At 33.7% G+C, this 17,303-nt stretch overlaps 2 non-coding genes across 2 annotated transcripts; both read left to right on the plus strand.

The window, feature by feature from the left end:
• Nucleotides 1-5,640: 5,640 nt before the first annotated feature.
• TRNAP-AGG (transfer RNA proline (anticodon AGG)) lies at nt 5,641-5,712 on the plus strand. The gene has a single exon. It is a non-coding gene; the product is annotated as a tRNA-Pro (tRNA).
• Nucleotides 5,713-5,841: 129 nt separating this feature from the next.
• On the plus strand, nt 5,842-5,913 carry TRNAP-AGG (transfer RNA proline (anticodon AGG)). Its single transcript has one exon. It is a non-coding gene; the product is annotated as a tRNA-Pro (tRNA).
• The last annotated feature ends 11,390 nt before the right edge of the window (nt 5,914-17,303 follow it).

The raw sequence follows: 17,303 nt of genomic DNA on the forward strand, positions 1-17,303 counted from the left end.
GGTGGGAGCCGTCGAAAGTAAATGAAAAAAATAAGATAACTTATTAATAAGCGTAAAACTTTATACATACTCGCTTTATATATACGTAATAATATTAAAAATATATTAAATTATTAAGAAATCTCAACTATTCTTTAAATTTAATGTTAAAAGAAAACATACGAGTACTTACGCAGTTTTACTACACGGTATGATATTTAATTATTTTTCTTGTAGAACACCTTCAGGTTAGATTTTTTGAAAGTACTAGGCTATCTGCCTAAGATAAGTGATGCCTTCATGGAAGCTATTTTAAGAGAAACTGGCTCATTTAATGTTAAGTATGGAGAAAATCAAAAAAGCCAATCATGCAGTCAGCTCTTTCACCTAAGCTCGAACCAGGGATGAACTACCAGTGTTCAGCAACTTTTAACCAATCGGTCACTGGTGAAATGAACACCTTCAACAAACCTCGCTCTTATGCTTTATGCTGTCTTATTTGCAAGTCCTTTTCTCCTAATGTAAGATTTCTCGGAAATTCATACCCATCTTAGGTGCGGGGCCCCAAATATTCATGCCAAAACTGTATTATTATTATTTAATCTTTAGAAAAACAAAATAATGATAAAGCGTATGTTTTAAAAGTTTTGGAACCATCGATAATTAAAGTAAATAAATTTTAATTTCTATGCCTAGTCTGAAATGTTTATTCTCGGTAGAATATTAATTAATTTAAAGTCCTTCATCCAGTTTACTTTTTTTTTGGCCATTTATACGCCAGTACAGTTACTGTCCAGATTTTTATCATTCGATTTCAATTGTTCAAATAATCTGAGAAATTTATATCTTGTTTCGGAAGAGATTTTTCTTCCTTCAGTGCTTTTTATTATTATTATTAATATTTTGAAGGAAAAAAAAGCGTCATCATTTGCGAGGCGTTCAAAATTTAAGTTTCGAGTTTTTTGCAACGTTTTGCTGAACCCGAAGAACACTCTGGCTTCTTTTCAGAAGTCTTTAGTTTCAAATAATAATAATAATAACTCAACCTCATATTTGCTATAAACTATATAAAAGGTATGCATTCAACATAATTAGATACAAAGTCTTTGTTTCGACCAGTGACTAAGCAGACACTACAGCAAGACACTAATAATTTTCCAAAGGTTTGATTCTGGAGTTGAATTACAGTTATACAGAATTCCATTTAGGATAAATAAGGGAAAGTTTCTATTAGAAAATCTTCCACAAGATATCTCTTCCTTTAGGCAAACAGCCAACAGCTCTTTTGTCTTATGCAAGTCATCAAATAAGTAAGTAAACAAGCAAATAAACAGTATGCAATGGTTTTTTTTTTTTTTTCCCTAGGTCAAATCATGGAGGTAGGAAAGGGAGGAGGGGCCATTCCGCGCTAGAAGTGAAGCACTGCTTTGAAGCTTGGGTCACCAGACGGGGTGTTCTTTGTTTACATTCAGAAGCTCGCTTGAGCAGATTCTGATAGTATTTCGACACACGACAGTTCCATAGAAATCGAAAAAGGGACACTCTCGTATGAAAGGGGGTGAGTGAGTGAGTGATTATGGCGCAAAAACCAGAGATGATTATGACGCGCCAAACAAAAGATGAGATGATTACAATTGATGACATTAAAATTCAATAAATAAAAACAAGTAGATAAATGTACCAAATCCAGAGGATGAAGTCATATAAAAACAAGTTAAAAGCACATATTAACATTCAAGACACAGTCTTCAAAACAAATTACATTTGGTAATAAAAGCCAATCTCTTTTAAATAATAAAATAAATTAGAATTGACCTCTCTTCCGATTAAACGGTCGAGAGGTAAGTCACAGCTATTAAAATATTTCTGGCGAAGACTATTAAAACATTGACACTCAATTAAAATATGACGAACAGACAAACAAACATTACAATTAAAACAAACAGGCTCATTTTCAGCTTTAAGAAGATAGCTATGTGTGACTCTGGTATGACCAATTCTGAGTCGAGTCAAAAGAACGTCCTCTTTACGATTTCCAGCAAAATCCCAATGCTCAATTCTAGGTTTGATGTTTCTCAACTTGTTGTGATGCTGAACATCCCAAATTTGCTGCCATTTTTTTCGTATCTTTCCCTTGATGACACAGCAGATGTCTCTAAAAGGGATAAGGCGACTGGACAGTTCGACAGCAGATTTTGCCGCGATGTCTGCAAGCTCGTTTCCCTTTATTCCCGTATGCCCGGGAACCCAGCAGTACAGGATTTCATATCCTCGTATCATTAAATTTCTATGAATTTTGAGAACATCCACTACCACAGGATTCTGAGCGTTGGGAAAAGCTTCCAAGGATTTAAGAGCACTATACGAGTCTGTGTAAACTATGAACTTTTTGTGGCAGAGCTTTGGGATGTACAAAAGAGCATAATATATTGCAGTTAGTTCAGATGTTAGGACAGAGAAAGCATGGTGCAGGCATCTGCCCTCTATGTAATTTTCAAATACAAAAGCCATCCCGACATGATCATTTGACTTTGATCCATCTGTGTATATCGGATAATAACTGCTATATTTGTGCCTGTGCTCAGCGAAAAGTTGTCTGTAAACGATCTCGTTAGTGCTCGCCTTTACGTGATGTTTAAAAACATCAAGAAGCTGGATCCGTGAATTTTCCCAAGGTGGAATTTCAAAATTCTGTACTGCTTGGGGGTGCATATCAGAGAGGGAGAGTTCCTCAATGACAGGGCGAACTCTTAAAGGGAAAGTAGGAACACAGGATGGACGTGTTTCAAATAATGTGTTACACTCATTACTCTCGTATGAAAGAAACATTCATAGTGTAATGGATAATAGCAATTTGTATAGTTTACTAACATTTACGCAAAAATCACATCTTGGTTATTTTTCGATAACTAACAACAGCGATTTTGATTATGAATTTGTTTTATAAAATTCTAAGCTGTTGCACTACAAAAATATAGATTTTAAGAAAATTGCTAAAAGAGATCTGCCAAAATTTATTTTCTAGAAGATTTGAAAAGTTTGAAACTTGATGGCTAAATGTAAATATAAAATTATGTATGTTAAAATATTTGTAATTAGGCACATAGGTCAGATTAAGTTTTTATTAAATAGAGTAACGCATGCAAGGGCTATCTGCCTAAAGGGAGAGATGCCATTGTGGAGGAATTTTGAAGAAAAACTGACCTTTGAGTGGGTATAAAAAATAATACTTATAATTTTCATTCAAATTATATTCATATATATTATTTATGTAAAACTTTCGGGTGTATGCTAAATTAGTGTAAATTACTTTACACGAAAAATTTAGTGAATGCACAGAAATTAAAAGATTTGCACATGCCGGAAATGATAAATAGGAAATATGTATGGGTATTTATGCATGTGCTTGCAAAAAGCATGTATCTGCCTTTGACAAAATACTTAAATATTCATTAAATTATTTATAAATGTATTTGAAATGAAGAATTTATTCACTTATAAACAACTGTGAAAGTACTGCGAAGAAATCTAATGATTAAATGTATCTAATTTATAATGATTATAAATGTTATCTAAATATATAATAACCTTAATATTGAATTGTAAACATAAATTGAAATCCTGTTGACAAATACGTTATAAAACTATTTAAGCAAGAATTGTTCGTATTGGAAAGCAATCTGTTAAAAGGTATTGTAAAGCAAATGCTATGAGATGCGCACTTAAGAACGTAATAAAGAGTTTTGGAATATGTATTGTTGAAATGAAGGGTAAAAAAAAAAAATTTGATAAGTATAATTAAAAGAATTATTCCCTTTACATTTTATAATAACTCAGTTACAAGTTTTAAATAATACTTTAAAAAAAAAAAAAAACTTATTTTATTCCCTTTCAGAAATGTTCAGAGAAAGTCAAATACTATTTAATACCTATTTAATTATTAGGAATTAGCGAAATACTTATTTAAAGTATTTCGCTAATTCCTAATAATTCTCTAATTTAAAATGAACCGAATAGAGCATTAATTATAAATTGACTTACATTTTTCGATTTAAAAGAAGCCAAAAAATCATGTCATATTTAAGAAAGTATTTTAGGAAGAAGCTCTATAAATAGAAAAGAAATAATGCATAATTTTAATATTAATAATACAATAAACTTTGATCTTAATTTTTGTACCTTAACCGAATAAAATCGAATTACCTTAATTTTTTTTTCTAATGTAATTAACGAAAACTTGTGAAAATATTTCATTCAAATTAAACCATTCTGAGAAAACTGTCCTGTGAAAAGTATAGCATTTAATTCCGTTCAGAATGAAATGTTGTTTAAAAATATGTTGTTTTCACATACTTAGGACTCTGAAGTGTTGTAAAAAAAGAAAATATATACATTTATATGTATATTTGCGACGTAATTACAAAATATTTACACCCGAACGCGTGAAATCCCATAGAACTCAATGGTAAATGACCCAATGTTTTGGTCACCACGTAGGGATCGCCGGTGCTTCAGAGCAGGGTACGGAGAAACTTGTTTAGGGCGACTCCATCTTACTTCCTACCTCCATGGGTCAAATAAATATAACAATTTTATGTACGAGATTTTAATATTTTTGTTGCACAAAGTTAATAACCAGTACAAAATTATTAATTTTACGATTGCATTATTTTATGCCAATAAAAAATATCTCAATTTAATTTTAACGGAAAAAAATGGATTACGTTTTTATTTTCCCAATAAAATTAACTTCTTTGCTTACTTTTAGCGTAGTTAAAAGAAAAACAATTTTATATGTTATATTTTAGACACTAAATGAATAAAAGTTAATTTCGTTGCCGTTAGTTGTTGTACCTCATTTGTTACACATATTCAGAACAATCCCACGATTATTTTTCGACAAGGAGTGCAGTTTTATCCCCTGTTGTAAGTTATGAGACTTAAACGCCTTACAGGGACAGCCCTTCTTCTGCTCAGTTCCGTTACCCCCAATTCTGAGAGAGAGCACGCAGGGGGACAGATCCGAGGGTCTCCAACTTCTCTCCCGCTGCCTCTAAACCATACAACAAGACTTTTGCCTCGACATACATTACTTACAGAGCGCCATGCCACAGTATACATTTGCAGTGTCCATGCCTTCTCCGTGATTCGAATCCGGGCCCACCGCTACAGTAGTTAGATTCACTAACCACTATTCCGTTGTGCGGCTTTGTCATTAGTTGAAATGGGGAATAAATTGTGAGGTCAGCAAAATAAAAATAATTTAGTAGTTTAATTTTGCCGAATAACTGTGCTTTGTACTTTGATTCATGCGAATAAAATTTTATTTTATTTTTAAAAATTATTAATCAATTAACTAATTTTTTAAAATGAAGCAAATGCACATTTGACGTACGAAAAAATATTAAATCATTCCAGCAAATACACATCTGGAGTATACGAAAGAAGAAAACCGTCTCGTCAGGATGAGTTGGGGGTCCCAGTAATTCGCGTATCTGGAATTCTGTTGTAGTCCTCTGAACAACTTGAAATGTTATGCGATCGGAAAATGATTCCTGGCGGAGATGCACTTTTTCCAGTTCAAAAATAAACGACAAAAAAGTTTCCAGTGGCCCAGTTTTGCTTTCCTATTTATATCGCATATTCTCTTCACTTTACTGTGGCTCGGTGGTCTAGGGGTATGATTCTCGCTTAGGGTGCAAGAGGTCCCGGGTTCAAATCCCGGCCGAGCCCAGCAAGTTGTGTCGCTTTCATTTTGTTCGAAATTTTATGTTTCGATCGGAGATAAATTGTCTTTTTTTCCCCCTAAATTTTCTTGTAAAAAAAAATTAATTATTTTATTTTAGCATATGAATTTACCGTGGCTCGGTGGTCTAGGGGTATGATTCTCGCTTAGGGTGCGAGAGGTACCGGGTTCAAATCCCGGCCGAGCCCAGCAAGTTGTGTCGCTTTCATTTTGTTCGAAATTTTAGGTTTCGATCGGAGATAAATTGTCTTTTTTTTTTTTTTTTCCTAAATTTTCTTGTTGTTAAAAAAAATTAATTATTTTATTTTAGCATCTGAATTTTATTTAAAGTGTTAATTTATGTTTCAAGCTTTTAAAGTGTATTTTCACAATTTATATTTTCATTCAGTATTTTATTTGATGTCTTCAAGTTTAACTTAGATTTTCCTGTATAAGTAAATTTATCTTTACATTTTACTTACATTTTTCGGTACTATTCGGTTTCGAGGGCCGTAAAAAATCGCCAAACTATTGTTGATGCCAATGCTGCCAAAAATAATTGCGGCAAGAAAGGAAGTATAATAGTAAATAACTATTTAAGATTGATGTTTTAATTTAGATGAAAGGTTAATTTCATATAATACTTTTTTATTATTATAATTTATATGAAAAAGGCTAAACATGGCTGAATGGAAGCATAAGAGTAAATAACTATTTCAGATCGTTATTATAATTTATATAAAAATTGCTAAACATAACTGAATGGATGCCTGCATCGCTATTTCGCTACCACTTATCGCTAAAACATAATTTCATCTCGTTGGTTGTTCAAACGTAATTTTCTATAATGAATGATGCCTTTTCTTTGAAAATATTCTCGGTAAAGTGCAGAATCGCTCACTTATTTGTTTTCCGCTTTTTACAAAGGTAAAAACAATTGAATTTCTGTCAGTTTTCTTTTACGTTTTAAGTGAAAATAGGTCGATGTGTACATAGATCAAGTCAAGGGTGTGCGCAGTGCCATTTTTGTGCAATTCTAGGATTTTTTTTTTTTTAAGTGAAAATAGGTCGATGGACATGGATACCGAGTATGTGCAATTCTTAAAAACGCGTCAAGCAATGGGTGATTCTGCACTTTACCCAAAATTCTATTGCCGAGTTTTCGTCATGGGCAATTCCCAAATTGTTAAATCCATAGGATATCAAAAAAGGATTTAAAATCAAGAAAGGATTTAAAAATTAAACTAGTATTTCAATGGCGTCTTAAATATAGAACTATATAAACTTACGCAATCTGAAATTAGGTCATAGTTATTTACTTTTTCCATCTGAAAAAAGTAATCAATTGTCACTCCTCTTCCCCTAATATACCATTTAAACTTAATTCGTATGCGCCAGAATCTAGTAAACAGGGAATGCTGCCTCAGTTGTGTTCCTTATCACCTTTTAACTCTCAAATTGAGAGAAATTCTTAAGAAGCAGATCAAGTAATTGGTAGTAGTGGCTTGAGAAGTTATGAGTGGATATGTGCGGTAAACACTTGTAAATCGACCAGGGCTCAAATTTTGGCGAACAAGCTGGCAGCATGGGCATTTTCGTGATTTTCCGGATGTGTAACGGGAGTAGAAGCCAGTTTACCTTTGAAAATCCTCCACAAAGGCATCCGTCCCATTAGGCAAATAGCCCTTGAATTGCCTTAATCATCTGCTACCCAGGACAGTTCCACCGCATCTGACACCAGCCCTGTCTCTGCGTTATACAATAACACTAATTCTACTGAAAATGCCGCATTATTAATAAGCGTTAAATATTACCCTATTTCATTATTTAGAATTGTTCCAATTCTTCAGATTCAAAAAGTGTTTTTGAAAATTCTGCTCCCATCTCAAACGTAGTGAGCTGAATTCTAATTCCCAGCGAAATGAGTTATATTAAGTTAGTCAGGATTTTAAAGCCATCTAAGTTCCCCGATCTCCACCTAAATTTTAAAACTCACATGCTCAATATGTGCTTTATATAGTTTTTGAAGTTCAGAGAACAGAACATCTCCTTTTTGTTCCTCTATGAATTTTGTTTAATTATTTTTTCCTCACTCATGAATTTTGTTTCATTAAAAATTTAGATGGGAAGACGGAATATTCAGATTTTTGATTCGAAAAGTCATCGAATAACATTTTCTCTGAATATAAAATAAAAAATGTTTTTAGTTTATTCTAATATAGCTAAGCTCAAATCTGTTGAGTTACGATAATAAAAATAAAAGTCCTGACCATCTATCTAAAAATTACTTCTCATTAAAAGCGTCATAAGATCATTTAACAGTAGTTCATATCTAGTTAATCACTTGAAAGCTTTTGAAATCCCATAACGACAAATATTTCATTCCGCTGCTTGCTGAACCCATGGTCAGTATACGAACAATGTTAAGCTCTTCCCTACGGCTGAGACAGAAAATGAGTGGGGAGTAATTACGTTGGAGCAGAATATGGTGCAGTGATATCATACGCTCAAAGATTTTTGATCGGGAAGAGCAGACGTTATTGCCGAGTCCATATTTCGCATTTATTAAAAGATGAATCAGTTGCTGCTTATCTGATGGGAACGGTAGGAGTAGGAGCATCGTCTTAAATGTAATGGTAGTGTCTTTCTATAAAGTTAGTATAAAACCTAGTGCATTTGACGCTTGTTATTACAATCTTAAGATCCTAAGCAAAGGGCCAATTTTAATGAATTGCCGCTATGGCAAAAATGGGTTTGATAAACTCTCATCGGTTGGGGACGTTTTATACTGATTATGATACTAGAATGGTTGCTATAACGAGTGGTTGTTTATAACAAGTGTCAATTATATTAAAGTTTGTATTTATCAAAAGACTAATATGAACCACAGCAAAAATAATTCAAGCATACGAACAATATACTAGTTCAAAAAAGTTGAGATAGAGAAAAAGTTTTAATTACAATTCGCTTTTTATTTTCATTACGGCACAGAATCTGCTAAATTCAAAGTAAAGCAAAGAGTTTTAATCTAGACTTCGTATTGCATTGATCTTTACTATAAAATTATGAACTACTTGAATTCTTTCTCGAAAAGTAGACAGGTTGAACGATCATTAAGTTTATTTTTCGAAACCTTCTAATTGCTAACCGGACGTGCTTTCCAGTTACACCAGGCGCGCTTTTGAAAGGGAGAAAATTCTTTACATTCTCACGCACTTAAAAGGCGAATCAGAAGAAAGGCATACAATCACCAACTCCAGGTCGTAACCACTTATCATCTACCGTATTTTAGTTCAGGTGCCATTTCTAGAGTCATTAGGTCTATCTCGGAGCAGAAAACGTGAAAAATCAGCGATACCTTCGCAGGAATTCGAACTCCGAACCTTCCCATTGGTAGCCGAAAGTCTTTTCTAACTATACCATGAAGGCATCCGGTTAGGAAGAAAAAAAAATTTTTTTGCAAGATCATCGTTTTCGTGTTCTTAATTTTTAGTGAACTTAACTAAAATTATATGAAAGAGTGGAGGACAAAGCAAAAAACGTAAAACATTTTTATGCTGGGCTGACAGCTGTTTATCAGCTGAAAAAACAAAGTAGTGTGAAAGGCATTTATCAGGAGAAATATCATTAACTGTGCAAGATCCTCACTCACTGTTTTTCTAGACAAGTAATATCGCATATTTCTTTAACCTGTCATCACTCTATTATGCCACTATTAATGCAGCGTGTAGATATGAAGATTATTCAGGCACACTTCTAATCTTAGTTTCAGAATATCGCAAGAAAGCCTTAGAGAAAATAGAAATATTAGAACAAGCTGTTTGACCATGAACGAAAATTGATAATTTTATCAGTGTCACTTCTTAAGTAGAACTGCTCTTGGTGAGTGCTTAAAAGATTAATGAACTGAAATTTGTTTGATATCTCTTAGAAGCGATCTTTCACCAAATATCTTATCGTTCTTGAAATTCATTTATCTAGTATCATGCGAAACAAAGGATAGCATTCCGTTATGTAATACAGAGTTTCTTGCTTCACAACATGTTTCCCCTGGGGAAAAGTCCCCCCCCCCCAAGAGCATTTTAATTCAGTTTCATGTACAGCTATATAAAAATCCCACTGATTTTGTACAGCAAGAAAAAAGTCAGCTGTACAAATAAAACACAATATCGTTTCATGTCTCTCTTTCGATCCCTTTTTGCATGCAATTGTTGTTCCGTAGGCACAAATATCTCTCTCAGTAACCATTGTAACCAACTTGTCCTTTTGACACTTTGCTATCGCTACCACACTGCAGTTTCTTTTATTCAAAGGTTTGTACTGACTGAAGGTAATTTCAAAAACGACGTGCTCTTATTCAGAAATTACTGCATTCCGACTTCTGTATGCTATTCTTCATTGTTCAGATATCTTTGAATTCGTTTTGTTATAGTATTTGGCTTTATAAAGTGTTTCGTTTGTTGATTTTATTAAAAGGAACGTATGTCTCTGATGAGAAATCCTGTTTTTAAAACTGCCTTTTGTCTTACTGTACAAAATCACTATGATTTTTATATAGTTGTACATGAAACTGAATTGAATATATCTCATATTAAGTTAGTAATTTAATGTTATGAATTGTTTTGCACACAAGTAATTTCTCGGCATTTTGAGATACATGAGCTTTAATCACATAATTAACTGACTTCTCGGCATATGTATAAAATTTAATTGTTCTAACCTAGGAAAACTTCAGCCATATTATTAGCCAGTTCCCCCCCCCCTTTAGTACAGGTGAAAGCTACTAATAGAGATAACCTAAGGTATTGTTAAGTCTCCGATTCTTTAACGAATCGAAGGAGCAGTCGCGTGAAAATCGCTAGTTTATGTAAAAACTGAATGTTTTTTGCAAGTTTTGTATCAAGCAAAATGAAACAAAATATAGAAAGATAGCAACAAATGAATTGATTTTAACTTGGCTTGGATTCTTTCCATAAGGTGAGCTGCAGAAAAAAAATCAGCAGGCATCTTTTTGAACTGTACTTGATAAAAGGGGCATAATGAAATGAAATCAGCTGCATCCAACAGCCGATAAAACAGTAAATTAATGTGCCTAACAGTAGACCTCCTTTTAGAAAGAAAGTTACGCAAATATTCCGAACTTTGTATCATCAACTAATTTATTTTAAACTTTCCTTTCAGAAAAAGAGGGGGGAGTCAATATTTATAAGCATAAAATAAAAATTAACGCTATAAGTTTTTTTCTTTTTTTTTTTTTTTTCTTGAGTCACTTATACTGTATAGATACATTTTTCAAGGTAGCAAGGAAGCAAAAATTAACAGATTTACCTGCGGAACAACTATTAATTAAACCACTTTTTTTTTTTAAAGAAGACAAACCATTTTTTATTTAGAACAGAGAATAATCTGACGACATGGTGACAGCGTAAGGAAGTTACTTAGATGTACAGAGTTAGATTTTCGATTTTTCAGCAATGATAAAGTGGCAGGTCAAAAAGAAATAACAAAAATGTTTTAAGTTTTTACAAATTCTTCCTTTTTTTTTTTTTTTTAGCTGTTTTAAAACTTACACTTTTTGGTATGTATTAGACAGAATGGTCCCGACTTAACGCTTGGATGAGCTTTATGTTAAATTTCGAAAAATCTGAAAAGTTGCAAGTAAAAAAAAAAAAAACAACAGTCGAAATTCACATAGCTCGAAAGGAAGTTTTATTCAAATATTGTTTTATTTCTTTTAAGAGAAAAAGGAGTCAAGTAATTTGTCAAGCTATCATATTCTATAATTAATGCGGTTTTCAGCATAAATACAAATAAAAAATTTCTGTTGCTTCTGCGCAGTATTCAGGAAAGAGTATTTCTTGAAAGCTCATTGAAACTTTTATACGATGTATTGAACACTCTTTCTTCAAGCAATAAAATCAAGAATTTTCTTTTAGTGTGCAATTTTTTTTTAGTAAATCTGACTCTGATTATAATTTTAATAGGAGCAAACAAAATATGAAAGACGACGTAGCTTACTTACAATAATACAAAAAGGCTAAAATTAGGTACATAAGTAACCTTAATTTAACGGAGACTTTGATTAAAACTCTGTCAATTCTCAGGGCAACCAGACACTGATCCCTGTTCTTTAGTAGATTTTTTATTTTCATTGGAAACTTCAACTAACTTTGCATGCTACGAATATCGCCACATCACCCAATGGCTGAGCGATTAAAGTCGCTGAATACTGCTAGTTCAGTCGAGTTCGATCCAAAGCAGACAGGTTGGCAAAGGGGACCGTTTTCGTGGATTTTCCCATGAATAACATGAATACAAGCCAGTTTGCCTTGAAAAAGTCCTCCACTAGGCGTCCTTCTTCATAAGCAGATAGCCCCCGTGTACATTGCCATAATCAGTTAATCTAATCTAACATAATATCGCACAACAGAGCGGCATCTTCGGCTGATTTACAGGTAGTGTCAATTAGGACCAATCACGTGAAGCAATTATGACTGGGGTTCCTCAGTGGGAAGAAAGAAAGACTGGGGTAAAAAAGAAATAAGAGTTATCCAGTGAAGTCTAGACATGAATTTTTTTTTTTCTTTCTGAAACTGTAAGTCAGGTAGGAACTGATTAAAATCGCAGATCACAAGTTGAAATTAATTAAACGAGTACATGCCTTAGTTGCAAAGGTACACTAAAATAGAAGGTTGCAAGATGAATGCAATGTGTAAAAACGCACGAAGCAATTTAAAAATGCGACAAATTATATGCACAGTTACAACTAATGAAAACTTAGGAGATGGTCGCGAAAGGTGTCAGTCTCCGTCTCCAGTCAGAACCTCGTGTCGAATCTTTCACTTTGAAAAGTACGCCTTGACTTCGTAGAGTCTTAATCCTATTGTTCTAATGAGCGCCAATGGCCTTTCGCGGGAATAGGGAGAAATAAAGGTGCAATAAATTTACACTACACCCTTGGGCGAGGTAAAATTAAAAGACATTAAAAATCTTGAATTCTAAGATTTTTGTGAAGAAAAGATGTTAAGAACAGTTCACGACAAAGCAGGAGCGACAAAAGTCACGGCGGGGAATAGAAACCGCGAATATTAGGGTTTGTAGAATACTGCGCTGCCTAATAATACTATTGAGCTGTGGACGTGCATCTTCACGGGACTAGTTGCTTTCGGCGAAAATAATGATTTTCTGAGCTGCTCTTAATCCGGCTAATGATTCTGTGAGCTGCTTTGAGTTCGGCTTTAATTTTTCGACAGGGGTGTTTGCATTCTGTATTATTCCTATTATATCGATGATTGATTTTAACAAAACTTGCATTTTGGGATCGAGTATCCATGACAGTGTATCATTTATATTTCCTGGAGTAGATTTAAGTGATAATTTAAACTTTTCGCTGTACTGTATCTTCGATTTTTTGGGATTTTTCAGGATCTTGATTCTGAGTATTTCATGCTTTTGAAAATTCTGGAAAGTTCTGTGTATTCATTTCCGGTACTTTTTTTTTTTTTTTCCGGAATCTGGGGGATATTTTTGCTTTCGAATGTTTCTTTGTATACTCTGCAATTACTGACATGATTTTCGTTGCAAGAAATACAACGAGGTTGATCTTCTGGCTTTTTCGAGCAGGTATTACTTCTATATGGACCTTCACCTTCACATTTGAGGATTATGGCATAAATGCTGAGTATGGTCGTAAGGCCTGACAACAAAAACATTTTGCAGGCCGGTTCTTTTTTTTTTTTTTTTTTTTTTTTTTTGGGTAGTATCTTTCTGTTTTCACATCAAAGCTAAACATATCATTTAAATGGAAGATCTGATTTCTGAGTGTGATTTTCCGTAATTCCAGGAAATAAATTGGAATTTTCTCTTCAGTTCCTTTTCTAGTTTTCTTAAATTGTCGAACTTTTATGATTGGAAATTTCCTGCGTTGCAGGTCACTGAAAATAGCTTCTTCTCTGATTAACAAGGGGAGATTCTTGAGAATAACTTTTAAATTCTTTCCACTTTGTAGAAGAAACGTAGGATATGGTATGGATTTTTCATTTAACAGTTTCGTCATGGTTCTATAGTCATTAATACATTTCACATAAACGTGAATGCTTCGGCTTTTCATATTTGCTTCGTAAGGTTCTGAGCAGTTTTGTTGAAAAAGTTGGTCTACTTCCATCCAATTAGGGGCCCACCAGCGGCCGAGCGGTAAAGACGCTGAACACTAGTAGTTCGGTCAGATGTTCGAATCCCGCGAACGGGCTGGCTGCATGGGCGTTTTCGTGGTTTTCCCCATGTGTAACGTGTATACGAGCCAGTTTGCTTTAGAAAGTCATCCACGAAGGCATCTCTTCCCTTAGGCAGATAGCCCTCGTGTGCTTTGCCATAATTAAATAATCCAATCCAATCCAATCCATCGAATCAGGACCGCTGTCTGGGATAACGATCGGGGGAGGAGATTCTTCAGTGACATTTCCGCCGTCAGCTGTATCTGTATTCATGATTTCTAAATTCTGGAATCTGTTTCCGTGAGTTATATCCATGGGTTCGCTGAGAACTGGGCTTTTCACTGTCTTTCTAGGAGTTTCCCATTCATTATCGGTTTTATATCCGCTTGTGGATGCATTTTCTTCTTGAATAAGATTTTTGCTGGGGGCGACATCAGTTGATTTTTGTTGCTGATCAAGTTCAGTTGTACGAAGTTTCTTAGTAGGATTTTGTGGTGATTTTCTTGCTTCGTTTACCATCTGTATTATTGAATCTATTCCGTGCTTCTGAATTAATTCAACCATTGGTTCGTATTTTTCTTGATCCATAGCCTTCATTTTTTCGTAAGCATCTGAAAATGGGTTCGCAGATGCATCCGTTTTCGATTTATCCCATTTTCCCCCCTTAGTCTTCTTAGGTTTACTTGGACTTTTTAGGAATTCATTTCTTCTCGGTGGGAGAGGTTCCGATCTTGTGGAAAATTCGGAATCGCATCTTCACTAAACTCGTCGAGGCTCGGATTCCTATAACAGGACATTTTAGACACAGTGATGCCCGAAGATAACACTCTAAGTAGGTAAAATCGATCAGAATTAAAGAGAACTGCTCTAGACGCCTGCTGTTACAGGGGTAGGCCCCGAATCGGTCAGAACCCAAGGAGGTCTCAACTCTGTTATTTTGCAAAATTTTGTTTTGCTCCTGAAGAAGAGTGATCTGTGTCTGATCGCCTTATATATCGATACAGTTTTATTCAAAATCTACCCTAAACTAAAGCTGCTTTTTTGCCTAATTTTAAAGTTTACGTGACTAATTTTAAAGCAATTTTCTCTTCCATTTGAATATAAAAGCACTTTTCGACGCTTATTCGAGAGGTCCGTAGTTCGAGTCCCGGCGAGGGCATTGCTCATTTTTCGTGATTCCTGCTTTCAAAAGAAATACCTAATGTCTCTACTCTATACAACTAACACAAACTTCTTATGCGAAAAAATAACCAACGAGGGTAATATTTTTCTACATGTAGACATATACATTATGCATGAGAGTTTATATGAAAAGAAAAGTTTTTATATGTTTGCCCATTTTGTACAGTTTGTCTAGGCAATTGTATCTACAACAAAATCTTTTATTATTAAAAAATTTTTTTAGAGTTTCTTTTTTTCCTTCTTTCGAAAATACATTCTCTCTCTCTCTTTCTTGCGAAATTAACAGAACCCACCAGCGGCCTACCCTTACAACACAAACACAAGTAGCTCAAATCTGGGCGAACGAACTGGTTGCATGGGAATTTTTTTGGTTTTCTCCATGAAAAACATGAATAAAATCTAGTTTCCCTTAAAAACGCCTGCCGTTATTCAGATAGCCCTCGAGTGCTTCCTCGTAATCTAAATAATGATAATTCTTTGGAATTAACTCTACATTGGAGTTTTAATTTTGAATTCAGATAATTCAGGATTTCGAATTTATACAAAGTTGAATTTTATCTAAACTCGGATTGTCAAGCTTCTCTAACATCTGCTACACTTAGAATTACAGATAAATCAATTTCGTTATTAAAAAATGTGGCGTAAAAAATCGCAAAATTTTTATCCCTTCTTTGAACACCGCTTCATTATCCGTTTGTAAAGTCTTCAGTTTTTGCAGTATAAGCAATGCTTAGAATAAGCTATTAATAATCGCTCTTGGAAGCATATATTAATAACATTTGTTGTTGAGAATTATTTATAGCTTTTCTAGAAGTCGCTATAACAGCCTTGTTTTTTAGACAACTCAAATTCTTCCGCTTTTATTATTCAACCGAAAGGTGAATCGATACAGTGGGGGGGGGGCAAGGGGTCTATCATGCTCTGGGCGCCGCTTGCAGAAGGACGCCAAATGATCCCCAAGGCAAACAAGATTTTTCGGAAAATTTCAACTTTTATTTTAATCGATTTCTGGGAAATATATTTTTAATTAATAATTGCTGTGATATCATGCAGTATTTCCTTTCTTGATTTGTCCAATAAAATATGTTATTAATAATCTTTGCAGTAAATCAATGAAATATCTCAGTATACGTTAGTTCTTTATTTCTGAACACTTTATTTTTCTAAAAATAGTGATATATTTTTATTTTTTTAAACGAAATGCACGTACAACCGACGCTTGTTATTTTAAAACGATAACAAACAATACACTAGAGTCTTTTATTATATTATAAGCCCTTCGACCTTGAACTATTATTAATTTGGCGGCCAAAGTATAGCTATCTTTGTTATGCATTTTAGTTTTTAGCGTCTATTCGACGATTTTATTTTTCAGTGAACAGTGTATGAGTGAAATTTGTTAACAGTATTCAATAAAATAATTAAAGAGATAGAATTACTATATTGTTAGCAATTTGCAATAAAGTAAGTTTTCCTTTTTATAATATTTAATTTACTGTTGTTGTGTTGTTCAAAAGTAATATTTTAATTAATATAATAAAAATTATTTTTTTTTATTTAGACCATCTCAATGTCAAAAAAAAAAAAAAAAAAAAAAAAAAAAACTTAGCTGTTTTTAGAATCGCAAGAAAGCAAGAAAAAGAATCTCAGTAATCTAGAATACAAATGGAATCATATTTAGTAAAAAAATTTCAAAAGGAAAAACTAGAAGATAAGAAGGATGGAGAAGTAAAATCAGATTCAGGTTGCACTCTTACTGCTAAGCCCATCAGAAATTCCAAATCCATGTTCATAATAAGTAAAGAAAATGCAACACAAATGCTCAATGCAATTCAGGACGTTCTGGAGTTTAAAGCTGTTGCTTATATAAAATTCAGTAATAATCTTCCAATAATACCGAACCGGCTTCGAACAGAAATGATTATTCGTGGATCCCGCATATTTCAGAATGAATTCAGTGTAAATGCAGTAGCAGCATCAGCTAATAGTCTAATACCAAAATCTTGGTATTCTCGACGGTTCGGTAATGAAGAAGAAACTGAAATTAACCGATCTTGGTTATTATATTCACCAAAAAATAATGCAGCGTACTGCTTTTGTTGCTTTACTGTTTATTACACCACATTCCGCTCACGATCATCTTTCGAAACAACATCTTGTTTTAATAAATGGATGAAAAATGATAAATTGATTAATCACGAGAG

The sequence above is a fragment of the Stegodyphus dumicola genome, chromosome X1 (genome assembly GCF_044657685.1).
Source record: "Stegodyphus dumicola isolate Sdum_Otavi_A_Nest chromosome X1, ASM4465768v1".
NCBI classification, from domain to species: domain Eukaryota; kingdom Metazoa; phylum Arthropoda; class Arachnida; order Araneae; family Eresidae; genus Stegodyphus; species Stegodyphus dumicola.